This window comes from Calypte anna, chromosome 26, assembly GCF_003957555.1.
Source record: "Calypte anna isolate BGI_N300 chromosome 26, bCalAnn1_v1.p, whole genome shotgun sequence".
NCBI classification, from domain to species: domain Eukaryota; kingdom Metazoa; phylum Chordata; class Aves; order Apodiformes; family Trochilidae; genus Calypte; species Calypte anna.
The window spans coordinates 6,237,784-6,250,673 of NC_044271.1; positions in this window are offsets into that span (position 1 = coordinate 6,237,784).

A 12,890-nucleotide genomic window follows, 5' to 3' on the forward strand; every position below is an offset into this window, starting at 1 on the left:
CTGTTCCTAAATTTCTGTCCTGTGTCCTTAAAAACACTCACTGGAAACCTCACTTGAGTGCCAAGGGGACTGGAAAGGATGGGATAGAGTGGATGGACTCTGAGGACACAGCACCAGAGCTTTGCTGAAGGTTTTTGAAGCATTGCATACTTAAGGAAGTATTTAAAAATTCATAACCATCTGTATCTCCAAAGGGAGAAGAGGGATTAAGGCCACGTAGCTCTGGTATGTTACAGCTTGGACTCCTTAATGTTCAAATCCAGGCAGAGGAATGAAACTGAATTAATCAAGTGATGCTCTGGACACTGAGAACAGAGATTTCTTTACAGTAAGAATCTCTTAAGCTATTTTAGGTGTCAGTGGGGCTGACACACAGATGGGGCTTCAAAGCTGGAGGAAAGAGACCTCCAGGGAGCCAAATTGGTGCTGTATTTGCATAGCAGTGAGCTCGTGGCTGAAGCTATTGTAGGGCTGCCCAAAATCTGACATAAATAGAAATTGTGCCCTGATCATCAAGGTCTGAGCCTGCTCTTCAGGCTTTATTAGGTAGCAGGCTGCAGTCTTCACAGTTTTCCTGCAAAGCTTCTACCAAGTGACCTCCATGTCCTTGTCCCCAGTGCTCTGGCTGTCGGTCACATGAAGATGACTGAGGACAACTCCATCTCCAGACTTCAGCTTCCTTTCTGGGGAAGAACCTGGGAGAACTTGGGTGCTGTGTCTCTGTAGAGCACTGTGGGGAAGCCCCAGGATCCCTTTGGAGTGGGCAGCAAGAAAGGGTTTGAAATTTGGCCACAGTGTGGTTCCTCCTTGCCAGATGTGGTTGCTTGGGGGTTTCTCCAGGCAATGGTCTTGCTTTGCCAGGCTGCTCCTTGCACTGTGCAGCTTGGACTTCCAGCTCATCTGGAGATCCTGGGAGCTGCATTTTTGGGCCAGATTATGTGGCTTTTTGCAATAATGGGAATCAAACAGGGATTGGGTTAGCAAACTGCAATGAGGGGGAAGGGAGGGCTCTGCTGGATGATGAGGGTTTGTGGAAAGAGCCTTCTTATCCCTGTTACTGCTCTTGGCTGCAGCTTATCATGGCCCATGGATTCCTCTGGGGTGTGTGTGGGAGATAAGAGTCATGTCTGAACTGAAAGCCAACCCTGGGGACAGCAGACATGCTGGGGGAAACCAGTTTTTACGTGGTGGTTGGTAGCACCTGCATGGAAAACTTTACTTTTGACTCTTCTTGACCACCTCAAGAACTTTAAAACCCAGGCTGAGGAGTGCAAGGAGGTGGCCTTGTCATAAAACACCAGTCAGGTTTTATGGTTCAGCAGAACTTCATCCAGGAGCAGAGGGAGAGCCAGGGCTGGGTTTGTCCTTGTCCTCATTTATCAGCAGTGTTGGTGAAGTGAAAGGTCTGAAGCTTTGTCTGAGATGTTCCCTAGGCTGTGTAGAGAAGAAAGTCTGTAATTCTCAGCCAGTTTACTTGGGCTATTTGATGCAAGTTCCTTATCTGCTTCCTCTTCTTTTTGTAGAGATTTCCATCCTCTATGATACACAGGAGATTTCCCTTTCTGGCCTGATAGTTTATTTGTGTTTGGGTTTTTTTGTTGGTTTTTTAAAATGGAATTAATATTATGCAATTGGATGAGTTGTCCATCCTCTCTGCTGCCTCCCTGTTCTCCCACAGGAACTTGTGAACCAGTTTCATGACAAGATGCTCTCTCCACTCCCCAGATAGCATCTGGGTGCCACCAGCAGCCAGCAGCAAACCCCCTGTGGGTGGGCAACCCAAAGCCAGGGCTGCACCCATGGACATAGAACACCAAATATCAGAGGTGTGGTGGAGCCAGACTGCTTTGGTCTTGATGGAAAGGGCTGAAATCCAGCTGCTTGCTTGATAATGGTCTGGATCCCATCCCCTGAGGGGCTAAATGGGAGCTCCAGGCACCTCCAGGCAGGTGCTGGGAACTGATAAAAGTCCCCTTGCTGCTCCCTGGAGGTGACCACGTTTCAGATAGTCACACACAGGTAATCCCCAGGGTGCTTATGCAGTTTTGCCTGGAAATCTGGGGGCTGTGACCCCCCAGCATGAGGCTGAATTTCTGGGCCCCTCAGTTTAGGAAGAATATTGAGGTCCTGGAGCAGGTCCAAAGGAGGGCAACCAGGCTGGTGAAGGGACTCGAGCACAGACCCTATGAGGAGAGGCTGAGGGAGCTGGGGGTGTTGAGGCTGGAGAAGAGGAGTCTCAGGGGAGACCTCATCACTCTCTCCAACTCCCTGAAAGGAGGTTGGAGCCAGGGGGGGGTTGGGCTCTTTTCCCAGGCAACTCTCAGCAAGACAAGAGGCCATGGTCTCAAGTTGTGCCAGGGGAGGTTTAGGTTGGAGATGAGAAAGAATTTCTTTCTGGAGAGGGTGATCAGGCATTGGAATGGGCTGCCCAGGGAAGTAGTGGATTCTCCGTGTCTGGAGATCTTTCCAAAGAGCCTGGATGTGGCACTGAGTGCCATGGGCTGGGAACCACGGGGGGAGTGGATCAAGGGTTGGACTTGATGAGCTCTGAGCTCCCTTCCAACCCAGCCAATTCCATGACTCCATGATTCTATGAACTGCTCAGGGGGATGGCTCAGAAATCTCCTCTGCTCAACCTGGAATCTAGAATCAAACCAAAAGCATCAAAACCTCTCTTCAAAACCCCTCTTTCTTGTCTTCTTGTTGGGTTTGGTTTATTTTTTCCCAGCCTTTTCATCAGAATAAGAGAACCATGTTCTTCCTTAGGTAGCCTGCTGGCTGCCAGGTCCCTGGAGAGATCAGGGCCACACTCAGCTGAATTTCCTGGAGGGCTGGGGTGTTGCTTTTCCTGGTGCTTGCAGGCTAGGAGCCCTTGCACAGATCTCAGCAATCACATTTGCTGCTGCAGCAGCCAGTGTTGGGCTGAGCAGCTTTCCTCCCTGAAGTGGATAATCCAGATGAACACAGTTCCTGAGCTGCAAGCTCAGCTCAGCTTCAGGAGGAGCCCAGGAAGATGCTGTCCCATTAAGCTGCTGCCTCTCCAGAGGGACCTCACTGGAAGGAGCCCCCAGGGGCAAAGCCAGAGCCCACAGCATCTCCTGACTGCTCATCTGGCTCAGGCTGGGCTGGAGATCTCCCAGCAAGGTTTTGTTCATCCCTGCTGAACAAACAGGTCTGTGCATGGGGGACTGGGCTGCTTTTGCTTGCTTGAGACCTAGGTTGGGATGGTGATACTCCCAGGTTATAAATCCCCCCCAAAAAAATCCTTGGCTGCTCTTAGGAAATGCTCTTCCAGGCTCTTTGAATGGGATGGTTTGCAAAGAGAGGCAGTGGCTCTTGTGGAACTGTCCCAGTATGTGTGGATGGGAAGGATTAGAGGAGTTTTTGAGCAGAAAAGCTCTGTTCTGGTGTAGGGAAGCAACGTGATGGTGTCTTTAGGTGTTGGATCCTCCGTGGAGCAGCTTGCTGCAGCCATGGACCTGCCAGGACACCAGAGCAGAGGCTTCAGAGCCTGATCTGCTCCCTGCCTGCTGCTCTTGGGGAGCAGCCTCTCTAGGAATGGGGCCAGCAGCACCAGGCTGTGTCGATGGCAAGGAACTGGTGGAGGTTTCTGTCTTCCATCCCCTGGTTTTGTATCCTCTGTCTGCTTGGCATCATTCTGTGAAGGTGCTATTAGTCCCATGCCCTGCTCCAGGAGCCCTGGCCACAGGTTCTGTCAAGAAGAAACCTTGTTCTTGCTCTCAACAATCAAATACAGATGTATTTATTTATTTTTTAGCCCCACGTGCCTGAGCAGGGAGATTCCATTGGCTGAATCTCAGCCCAGAAAAAGACTCTTCCCTTTTCTGCAACCAAAGGGAGCCCAGAGCTGGGTTAACCCAGTGCCTGGTGGTGCCCATGCACTCCTAAATTCCTTTCTGGAGACTTCACCTCTGCTTGGGGGCAGCAGCCAGGCAGCAAACCCCCCACCTGAGCATCTGGGGGTACAGGGCAGGGGGGAAACTCTGCTGCTTGGGGTTAGCACTGCTGCACCCAGGCTCAGCAGATGGACCCCCCCTGGATGGACCCACCTGTGGGGCAGAGCTGGCCCTGCAAATCCTCTGCAAAGAAGTGCAAGTGGTCAGCTCTCTGAAAAGAAGAGCTTCCTGGTGTCTGGAAGCTCTTGGAGATGAGCAGCAAACTTAGGGAGCTTGGGGGGGAAAGAGGAAATCCTGTGGGAGATGTCTTGAGCAGAGGCAGAGGGTACTTAGGAATATAAGGTGACAGTGGCAACCTGCCTGGCAGCAGCCTGGTGTCTTCCTGGTGCTGGTGGTGTGCTAATTGCCATTAATTGGTGTTAATCACACACACCACTGCTGTTGTTGCTGGGGATGTGCCTTACAGGGAGGGCAGCAGAGGAATTTGGGGCTGTCCTTCCCCTAAGACAACTCATGATCTCTCAGCAGCTCTGCTTCTGACTCAAGTCTGAGCAGGAGGTGTTTGTCCCAAGAGGGAAAACATCCCCAAAGCTTCAAGGATGCCATTGCTGATGGCCATTTCCAGAGCCTCATCCCACTGAGTGTGGCACAGCACAGTTCCTGTGTTGCTTCAAAACTGCAAATGGGTTCTCCCATCCCTCCCTGGCCCTGGGGCCTCGTCCTGCACTCTCTGCAGATGGGTACGATGCTGGTTTAGTCCAGCCCTGGGCTGGGAGATGCTGCCTGACCTCTCAGGGCTTAAGAGATTTGCAGACCCCAAGGACCTGCCTCCTTCCTCCTCCTCCTCCTCCTCGTAAGAGTCCCCAGCATGTGGGGGGGGGAGGGAGGGGCAGAGGCTGCCAGCCTGGGCCTCTGGAGCTCTGAGCATTGAGTCTGACTCTGTGTAAGCTCATTAAGGGAAGAAAGCAGCTTTAGAGGATGAGATATACTTGAGCAAAGGGGTCGGGCAGGGGAAGGGGCAGTGAGGGGCATGTGATGGCTGGGGGCAAAGTGGGGCTGCTGAAAGGGACAGGGGGTCCTGGGCAGAGCAGCTTCCTTGCATTATCAAATAGGATGCTCCAAGAGCTCCTCACCAACCATCCTGGTGCATCCTGGTGCTCTCCCCCTCCCACCCCAAGGCACGGGAGGGGAATCCCCTATCTCGACGGAGGTCCTGAGTGCCACCCCCCTGTCCCCAGCCTCCTGCCAGCAAGCTGCTGAGGCTCAGCTTTGCTCAGCTCTGCAGTCACTGGGGTGCAGCCACCATCTCCTGCAGCTCTGCCCCTCCAAAGAGCCGGCTGCAGGATCTGTCCTTGCCCCGAAAGCAAAGGTCCCCTGACCACCTGCAAGCTGCTCAGCCCTCCCCAGCCGGGCTCGGGGAGCTCCCAGCCGCTCTCATGCATGTCCTTTAAAGGCCTTCTCACACCCAGCTCTTCCCTGGCAGCTCCTTCTGCCGCAGATGCTGTCGCTCTCCCGTCGGGGGAGACTCAGCCGCCGGCAGCTTGCACCTCCCCGGCACCCTGCGACCCAGCACCAGCCTCCCCTGACCCCCCTTCTGGGGACCCCACAGCGCCGGGGCCAAGCTGGGTGAGCCCGGCATCTGCCTTCAGCTGCTTGAGAGAAGTTCAGGCAGGTAACGACCCGGGGAGTGCTCGGTAAAGTCGCCGAGCTGAAAGGAAAGGGCTCGGTCCGGCTTCCCGGGGGGTTGTTAGTGCCGTGCTGGGCACCAGAAGCTGCCTGGCTCCCTCTGTCCATCCCTAAGACCAAGATAAGGAGACCGAGTGGCTGTAAAGCTGACTGAGCTGTAGTAAATCAGCAGCTGGCTGTTCTGGAGAGAGGGATTTGCATCAGGGACCAACCCCGGGGAAAATTCTGGTGCTCGCTGATGTGATGAGTTTGCCTGATCCCTGCTGGCCAGGGTCCCCCAGGCTTCTTGTCAGAGGTGTTGGGGACAATTGCCAGTGTACAGGGATGAACTGGGCTTGTTTTGAGAGGTGCCAAGTGCTGGTGGCTTAAATACTGAGTAGAGCTGGGAGATGGGTGATGGTCCCACTCGGCATGGGGGTGAGATGGGTGATGGCCCCACACGGTGCTGGGGTGGCTGAGCTCAACCAAGGCTTTGCAGAAACACACAGGCCTTCAAGTATTCCCTATTCTCTGTCCCCTTAAACCTCTGCTGCATTTTTTGTCCTGGCCAGAAAGAGAAAAATCACCTTCTGCCCCATCCCTGTGTGTCTGTGGGCACAGCTCCTGAGAGTCCCTTCTGCACAGGGACTTCACCCTGGGCTGAGAGAAGGACTCTGTGGACTTTCTGTTGTCTTTCTCTGATTTTTAAACCTTGCAAATCAGCTGAAATTGGATGTCTGAGCTCCCTTGGGACTCTTGTATGTTTGTCTCTCTCGGAGCCTGGCAGGGGGATGCCTGGGGATCAGCCTTTCCCCTGCCTGGGTTCCAGCAGCTCTGCATCAGGTGCTCACCCCAGCAGGTGGGTACAAATGGAGATCTCCCTATAGAGATGACCCACACCATGAGCCCTAAGCGAGGATTCCCCCTCCCAGGGGCGGGAAAGTCCACAGAAACAGGGCTTGTAATTCATTCGACTCACTCCTTGCTCACCTGAGTCCCGGCATCTCCCTCCCAAATCCCAGCATCTCTCTCCTGAATCCCAGCAGCACTCTCCCAGTGAGCCTCCCCACCTCTTTTCCCGCAGATGCCTCCCTGCTAAGGCAGAGGAGCTTGCAGAGCTCCTCGCTGGGTGAGAAAAATGCTTTAAAAATACAACATTTAGAGGCGTTCTCCCATCTGTGAGCAGCTAATACGTGTCTCTCATGCTAGGTGTGCTGGTCCTGGAGCCTCCGGGCTTTAAAGGAGATGAAGCCGCTGGAGGGGACCTCGCTGGGAGAGGGGGACGAGGAGGCACCAGGACTCACCCAGGGCCGACGGCGGCGGCGACAGCGGCAGAGGACGAGCAGCCCCCCCAGCCCCTCGCCGCTGAGGTTTGTGCACACCAAGGGCTCGCCCCGGGGCTCTCCGGGATGGGGAGGGTGGTGCCAGGCTGGGGCGCCTTCCCTGCAGCTAAGAACACCCAGACTTGGAGGGAGGAGAGAGGAGAGACCTTGCTGTAGCCTTTTCCAGAGCTAGGAGCAAAGTTTGGGGGTTCTAAAGCAATTGGCTGCTGAGCCCCAGCAGGAAGGTGCAGGGGGCTGCTTGCATGGCACCCCTGGATCTCCACACATGGATGCTCCAGCATTCCCAGAGAGCTACAGACCTGCCAGGCTTCCTTGCAGCCAGGAAAGGGTCTTTGGGGTGAAGAGAATATTCCAGTGCAGTTTTGGGGGTAGGTACCAGGGCCTGTGGCAGTGATGGGAGGTGGTGGCTGAGCTGTGCCAGCAGCTGAGTTTGTTGCAGTGCCTGCGCAGAGGCTGGCTTGGCAGCCAGGGAAAAAAAAAAAAAAAAAAAAAGGAAAATATTAAGATTGTGCTGAGGAGAAGCAGGGCCAGGGGCCTGTGAGTCATCGTTGGCTGGAAACAGCTCCAGCGGGCTCCTCAGTGGTGGCTGTGGGAGCAGGGAGTGCCAGGGAGAGTGGGGACAGAGTGGGCTGCAGAGGATGCTTGGAAAGGATCCAGGTCTGGAGCAGCATCCCATCGAGGGGTGCCTGGAGGAGGGCAGAGGGGGTGGGATGCCAGCCCTGCTGCTGGAGTTTCTCTGGGGTTCAGCTGGGCTTCTCTCTGCAGGGAGCAGCAGGCAGGGCTGGTCGGGCTCCCCGCCTCTCCAGATGAAGGTAAGGACATCCTGGGGTGTGGATGGGGAGGGGGGAGGGAAGGGGGGCTTCCACCCTTTTTCCTGAACATCACTGCAGGAGGGTGTCCCCTGGCCTGGCAGCATCAGCCTGCAGCCCCACAACCTCAGGGACCCTGACCCTGTCCCCTGGATCTGCCACATCAACTGTAACCCCCCAGCTCTACCAGACCCTTTACCCTCCCACCCCTGCCCTGGCCCAGCTGCAGCTCCTTCACCCCACCAGGAGTATTTCTTTGGGGGCACCTCCCAGGCTCTGCCTCTTGGCAGAACTGCCAGCAGTGAGAATTTCTGGGGCTCTCCACTGAAGTGGTGGGGATGGAGGGGATGCTGCTGCCTGGTCCCCACCATCCTTTCTGTCCCCAGGGAGGATGAGCAGTCCCCAGGGGCACCCAGAGGGGGTTTTGATTGGGAACAAGCAGAATGTGGAGCCCATCAGTGAGGTGAGATGGAGGGGAGGGGGACAGGTTGGGGAGGGACCCTTTCCTTCTTAGTCCCTAGGGCTCAGCTGGACCCCCAGCCACCCACTGCTGTTCTTTTTGGGATGTGTCCAGCACCAGGGAAGGGTTTGCTCTGATAGTGTCCTTGTGCCCCCCCCAGGTACCAGGCACGGACAGGCAGGAGCTGGCAGTGCCCACTGGGGACAGTGATGGGATTGAGGAAGGTGGGTGAGTCCCCATCCACAGCTGGGTCCCCTTCAGGAGAAGGATTGAAATAACTGGGATAAAATGTGGAAACAGCATGGCCTGATGGGGTTTGATCCCTTGATGAGGACACAGGGACTGGTCTGGAGGGACCTGAGGCCCTGCATGTGCTGGGGGCAGGATTGGGATGGCCCCACAGCTGGGACAGGAGGGAATGGGGAGGAGGAAGGGCTAAGGAAAAGCCTTCAAGTGTGGTCTCTGCCATGACATTGCTGCCTCCCTGCAGATACAGGAACCCTGGAGGAGCCACTGCTGAGTGTCCCCAGTGAGCTCTCAGTGCTGGAAAGACTGGGCTTGCACAGGTGAGATCTGTGACCCTCCAGGAGATCCAGGACAGTGGGGTCCCAGGGCACTGCATAGTCCAGGGACTGGACTTTTCCCTTTTTCCACTGTGCAAGAGGCATTCTCAAGGCAAATGGCACTTGGGTTCCCACTTCTTCTGGTGGTTTGGGTCCCCACTTCTGGTGTTTTCTGTCACCCCTGGGAGCTGATCAAGGACATTTTCAGCCTGCAGTCCCCATGGTGCCACCACCTCTGACAGCACTTCTCCTTTTGCAGGGTGGCTTTGACAGAGCAGGATGTGGAGGTGAGGGCTGCCAGGGGCTGTGGGTGGGCCGGGAAAGGGGGACAGAAGGACAGAGGGGCAAGACCCCTGGCTGGCTCCCATCCCCAGGGCTCTGATCTGCTCCTGGCCACCTTCCAGGCACCGCAGTCCCCTGGCAGCCGCCTTACAAATCCCTTTCTCGGTGATGCTGTTGGCACTCAGAGGCAGCTGCATTTCCCCAGCAGGACGAGCCCTGTCCTCTGCACACTTCCAACGTGCTCTGCAGCTCACCCGGCCTGCCCTGCACCAGGGAGGTGGCAGAAGCCACCCTCATAAAAATCATATTCCTTCCAGTGCCAGGACTGGGTCGGGCTCTGCTGACAGCCGGGACGTGCAGTGAGGGCTGGCATCTGCCTGGGGTGTGCTTGGGCCACCAAGCTTGGGATTTCCATGTCTTATCAGCAGCCTGGGGACGTGTCTCTGCCAGGCTGGGGTTGTCCCCGGGGTGCAGCAGCCTTCAGGGGTGTCGGGGACAAGGCACCAAGGGGTGCTCGGTGGTGGTGGTGGCTCGGTGGGACAGCGGTGGCCAGGGTGGCTTCTCCCTCGCCCTGTGTCCCATCCTCTCGCCCTCCCACCCCCCCAGGCAGCCTTTGCCCACCTCGCTCTGGCTTTTCGCTGCGATCTCTTCACCCTGCGGCAGCGGCTGGAGGTGGAGAAACGGGGGCGGGATGCGGCGGAGGAAAACATCCAGGAGGAGCTGGGGCAGTGCCGGGCTGCCCTGGGGGTAGGTGTGGGGATGACATCTGCTGGGGGACATCCAGCCCCAGGAGGAGGGGGTTGGATATTTCAAATTCCTGCCTCCCGCAGCTCCGTCCTCTTCCCTCTACAGAGACTGAGCCCGTCCTGCACCGATGGGGGCTGCAAGGAGATGCTGGAGCAGCTGCAGCACAGGCTGGATGTGCTGGAGGCAGCTGTGAAGAGGGCAACCAGTGCTGCCGAGAAGCTGGGGGCTGTGCATCAGGTCTGGGCACTGCTTGGGGCTCCCTGTCAGAACCTGGAGGGGCAAAGAGTGCTGTGGTTGGGCTTAGGGACTCATCCCTGGTCTGGGAAACCTGTCCCTAGCCTGGAGAACCTGATCCTGGGGATATATCTCTGGCCTGGAGAACCTGTCCTTGGGTTTAGGGATTTATCCTCGGTCTTGGGGACCCATCCCAGGGTAATCTGTTCCCTGGGCCAGGGAAATCTGTTCCTGGGCATGAGGACCATTCCTGAGCTTGCTGGGGTCTGTCCCTCCTCCTCATGGTGCTGGTATTGACCTCATCTTCACACATCCCGGGGTGCAGAGGTTGTCCCTGCTCTTTTGGGCAGAGGAAGGGGATGCGTTTGCACCCCCTGGGTGGAGGCAAAGAGGAGCTGGCAGGGACCTGTGTCCTCAGGGACCTGATCCCTCTTCAGGAGGCCCGGATGAGCCGAGCAGCAGAGGTGATGGTGCAGCACGTGGAGAACCTGAAGCGTCACCACCAGCGGGAGCACGCAGAGCTGGAGGAGATGAAGCGCCTGATCCAGCAGAATTCCCGCAACCGGCAGCTGGCAGAGACCCAGGGTGAGGTGGGCTCTGCCACCAGGGCCAGCCTGGGGTGTGCACGGGGAGACCCGGTGGATTTTGATCCCTCTGGGGGGGGTCAGTGTGACCCCACAGCACCAAGCCAGCAGATGGTGCAAGCTGGGGACACGGTGCTGGTGACAGCTGGGACCTGATGACAAATGTGAGGGGCTGGTGTGACAGCAGAGGCAGCATTGGGAACAGGTGCTGGTGGCTCCAGAGCCACCGTCCCTGTGGCCTAGATGGGAATGTGGGGCAGGGGGGCACAGGGCACACAAGGGACACTCTGTCCCTGGACACCAAACCCCACGCACGCAAGCAAGGTCCCCGCAGCCAGGGCAGGGTTGTCACTTGTGCCAGGCACAGAGCAGGTGGCCAGGGAGGGAGGTTTGCAAAAGTCCATGTATCTGCTTCATCTTTGTGTTGGGGGTGGATAAAAAGCTGCTTCTCTTTGCTCACAGATGACACGGAGCCACGGCTGAGGCCTCACCCCCTGATGAGAACTTTCCAGCAGGTAACTGGTCCCAGTTCCACAGACCCAGAGCCACCCTCTGCCCTGCCACTCTCCCTTGCCTGGTGGTCCCCATGCACTCATCAGTCCCCGGGCAATGCCACCCCTGTCAGCTGCTTGCTGTGGGCAAAGTCTGCTAGAAAATGTAGGGGCAGCCTTGGAAGGCTGTGGGGACATGGGGTGCCCTGGGTTGGGGGCTGCTTGCCCAGGAGGTCTCAGGGAGGTCCCTCTGCATTACAGGGTGATAGCACAAGAGCTGCAGGCTTGGCTGTTCTCTAGCACCAGGAGAATTCAGCATTTGGTTCCCCTGCAGCTCAAGAGGTAGGGGAGGGCTCTGGGGAGGGGGTTAGGCACGGCTTGAAGCAGTAAGGACAGACCCAAACCTCTTGGCTTTGACCTTTCCTCATCTCACCAGCTTCCCCCCATAGCTCCAGGGTGGGTGGGAGGTTGCCTCTGGTGGCCTGGAGATCCCTTCTCTTCTTCAGTGTCCCTCGGAGGTGCTGGGGAAGGGGAGGGGATGGGGAGCAGGGGGTGGGGTGCTCACCCCCAGCCCCTCTCTTCCAGGGGTCTGCCCGCCGCAGAGTCAGCATCGCCGTCATCCCCAAGCAGCTCTTGGTAAGGACACGCTCAGGGGCATGGGGACAGCCAGGCTGTCTGACACGTGTCCCCAGGCTCAGGTGCCACCAGGGGGCTGGGTGGTCCCGATTGATGTTCCCAGCCAGGTGCCAGCATGGAGAGCCGAGCAGCCTTGGCCAGCGAGCCGGAGAGGGAGAGGGAGGGTGCCCAGCGCCAGCCCAGCACCCACAGGTACCCAGGCAGGGTGGCAGAGGGACATGGCACTGACTGCCTTGGCCCACGGGGCACAGCACCAGCACCCTCTCCTCTCCCTCCCCAGAAGCGAGCTGGAGCTGCAGGGCCAGGGCAGCACTGTGACCAGGGAGCTGGTGGCTGAGGCAGATGGCAGAGGTTCAAGTACGGGGGACAAGGAACCGGAGCAGCTTGGGCTGATGTGAGCAGCACCTTGTGTGTGCCCAGCACCCCCTGTGTGTGCCCAACATCCCCCTGTGTGTGTCCAGCACCCCCTGTGGGTGCCCAGCATCCCCTGTGTGTGCCCAACATCCCCCTGTGTGTGCCCAGCATCCCCCTGTGTGTGCCCAACATCCCCTATGGGTGCCCAGCATCCCCTGTGGGTGCCCACCACCACCTGTGTGTGCCCAGCATCCCCTGTGGGTGCCCACCATCCCCTATGGGTGCCCAACATCCCCTATGGGTGCCCAGCATCCCCCTGTGGGTGCCCAGCATCCCCTGTGGGTACTGGGCTCTCTGTGGTCCTGTGCTGGGCAGCACATGGGCAGTGGGTTGGGGGGTATGATGATGGAAGGCTGATGTGTTGCTTGGCTTGAGCCTGCTGTGCCTCAGTTTCTCCCACGTGTTGTGGGTCACCCGTGCCTCCCCAAGGCTTTGCAGACTCATGGAATGGTTTGGGTTGGAAAGGACCCCAAAGATCATCCCCTTCCAATCTCCCTGCATGGGCAGGGACACCTCCCACCAGCCCAGGTTGCTCCAGGCTCCATCCAACCTGAGGCCTTCTACCCTGCCAGTGATGGGGCAGCCAGAGGGTTGGTGAGGTTTGGTGTTGGGTTCAACACCCTCCTCATCCCCAGCTGGGCAGAGGTGGGATTTGCTGTCTCCCTCCTTGTATGATGTCTCTGCTCACCTTCCCTCCAGGTCCAAGGGATCCTCAGTGGAGCTGTGGCGGCCGTGGCTCTTCCTC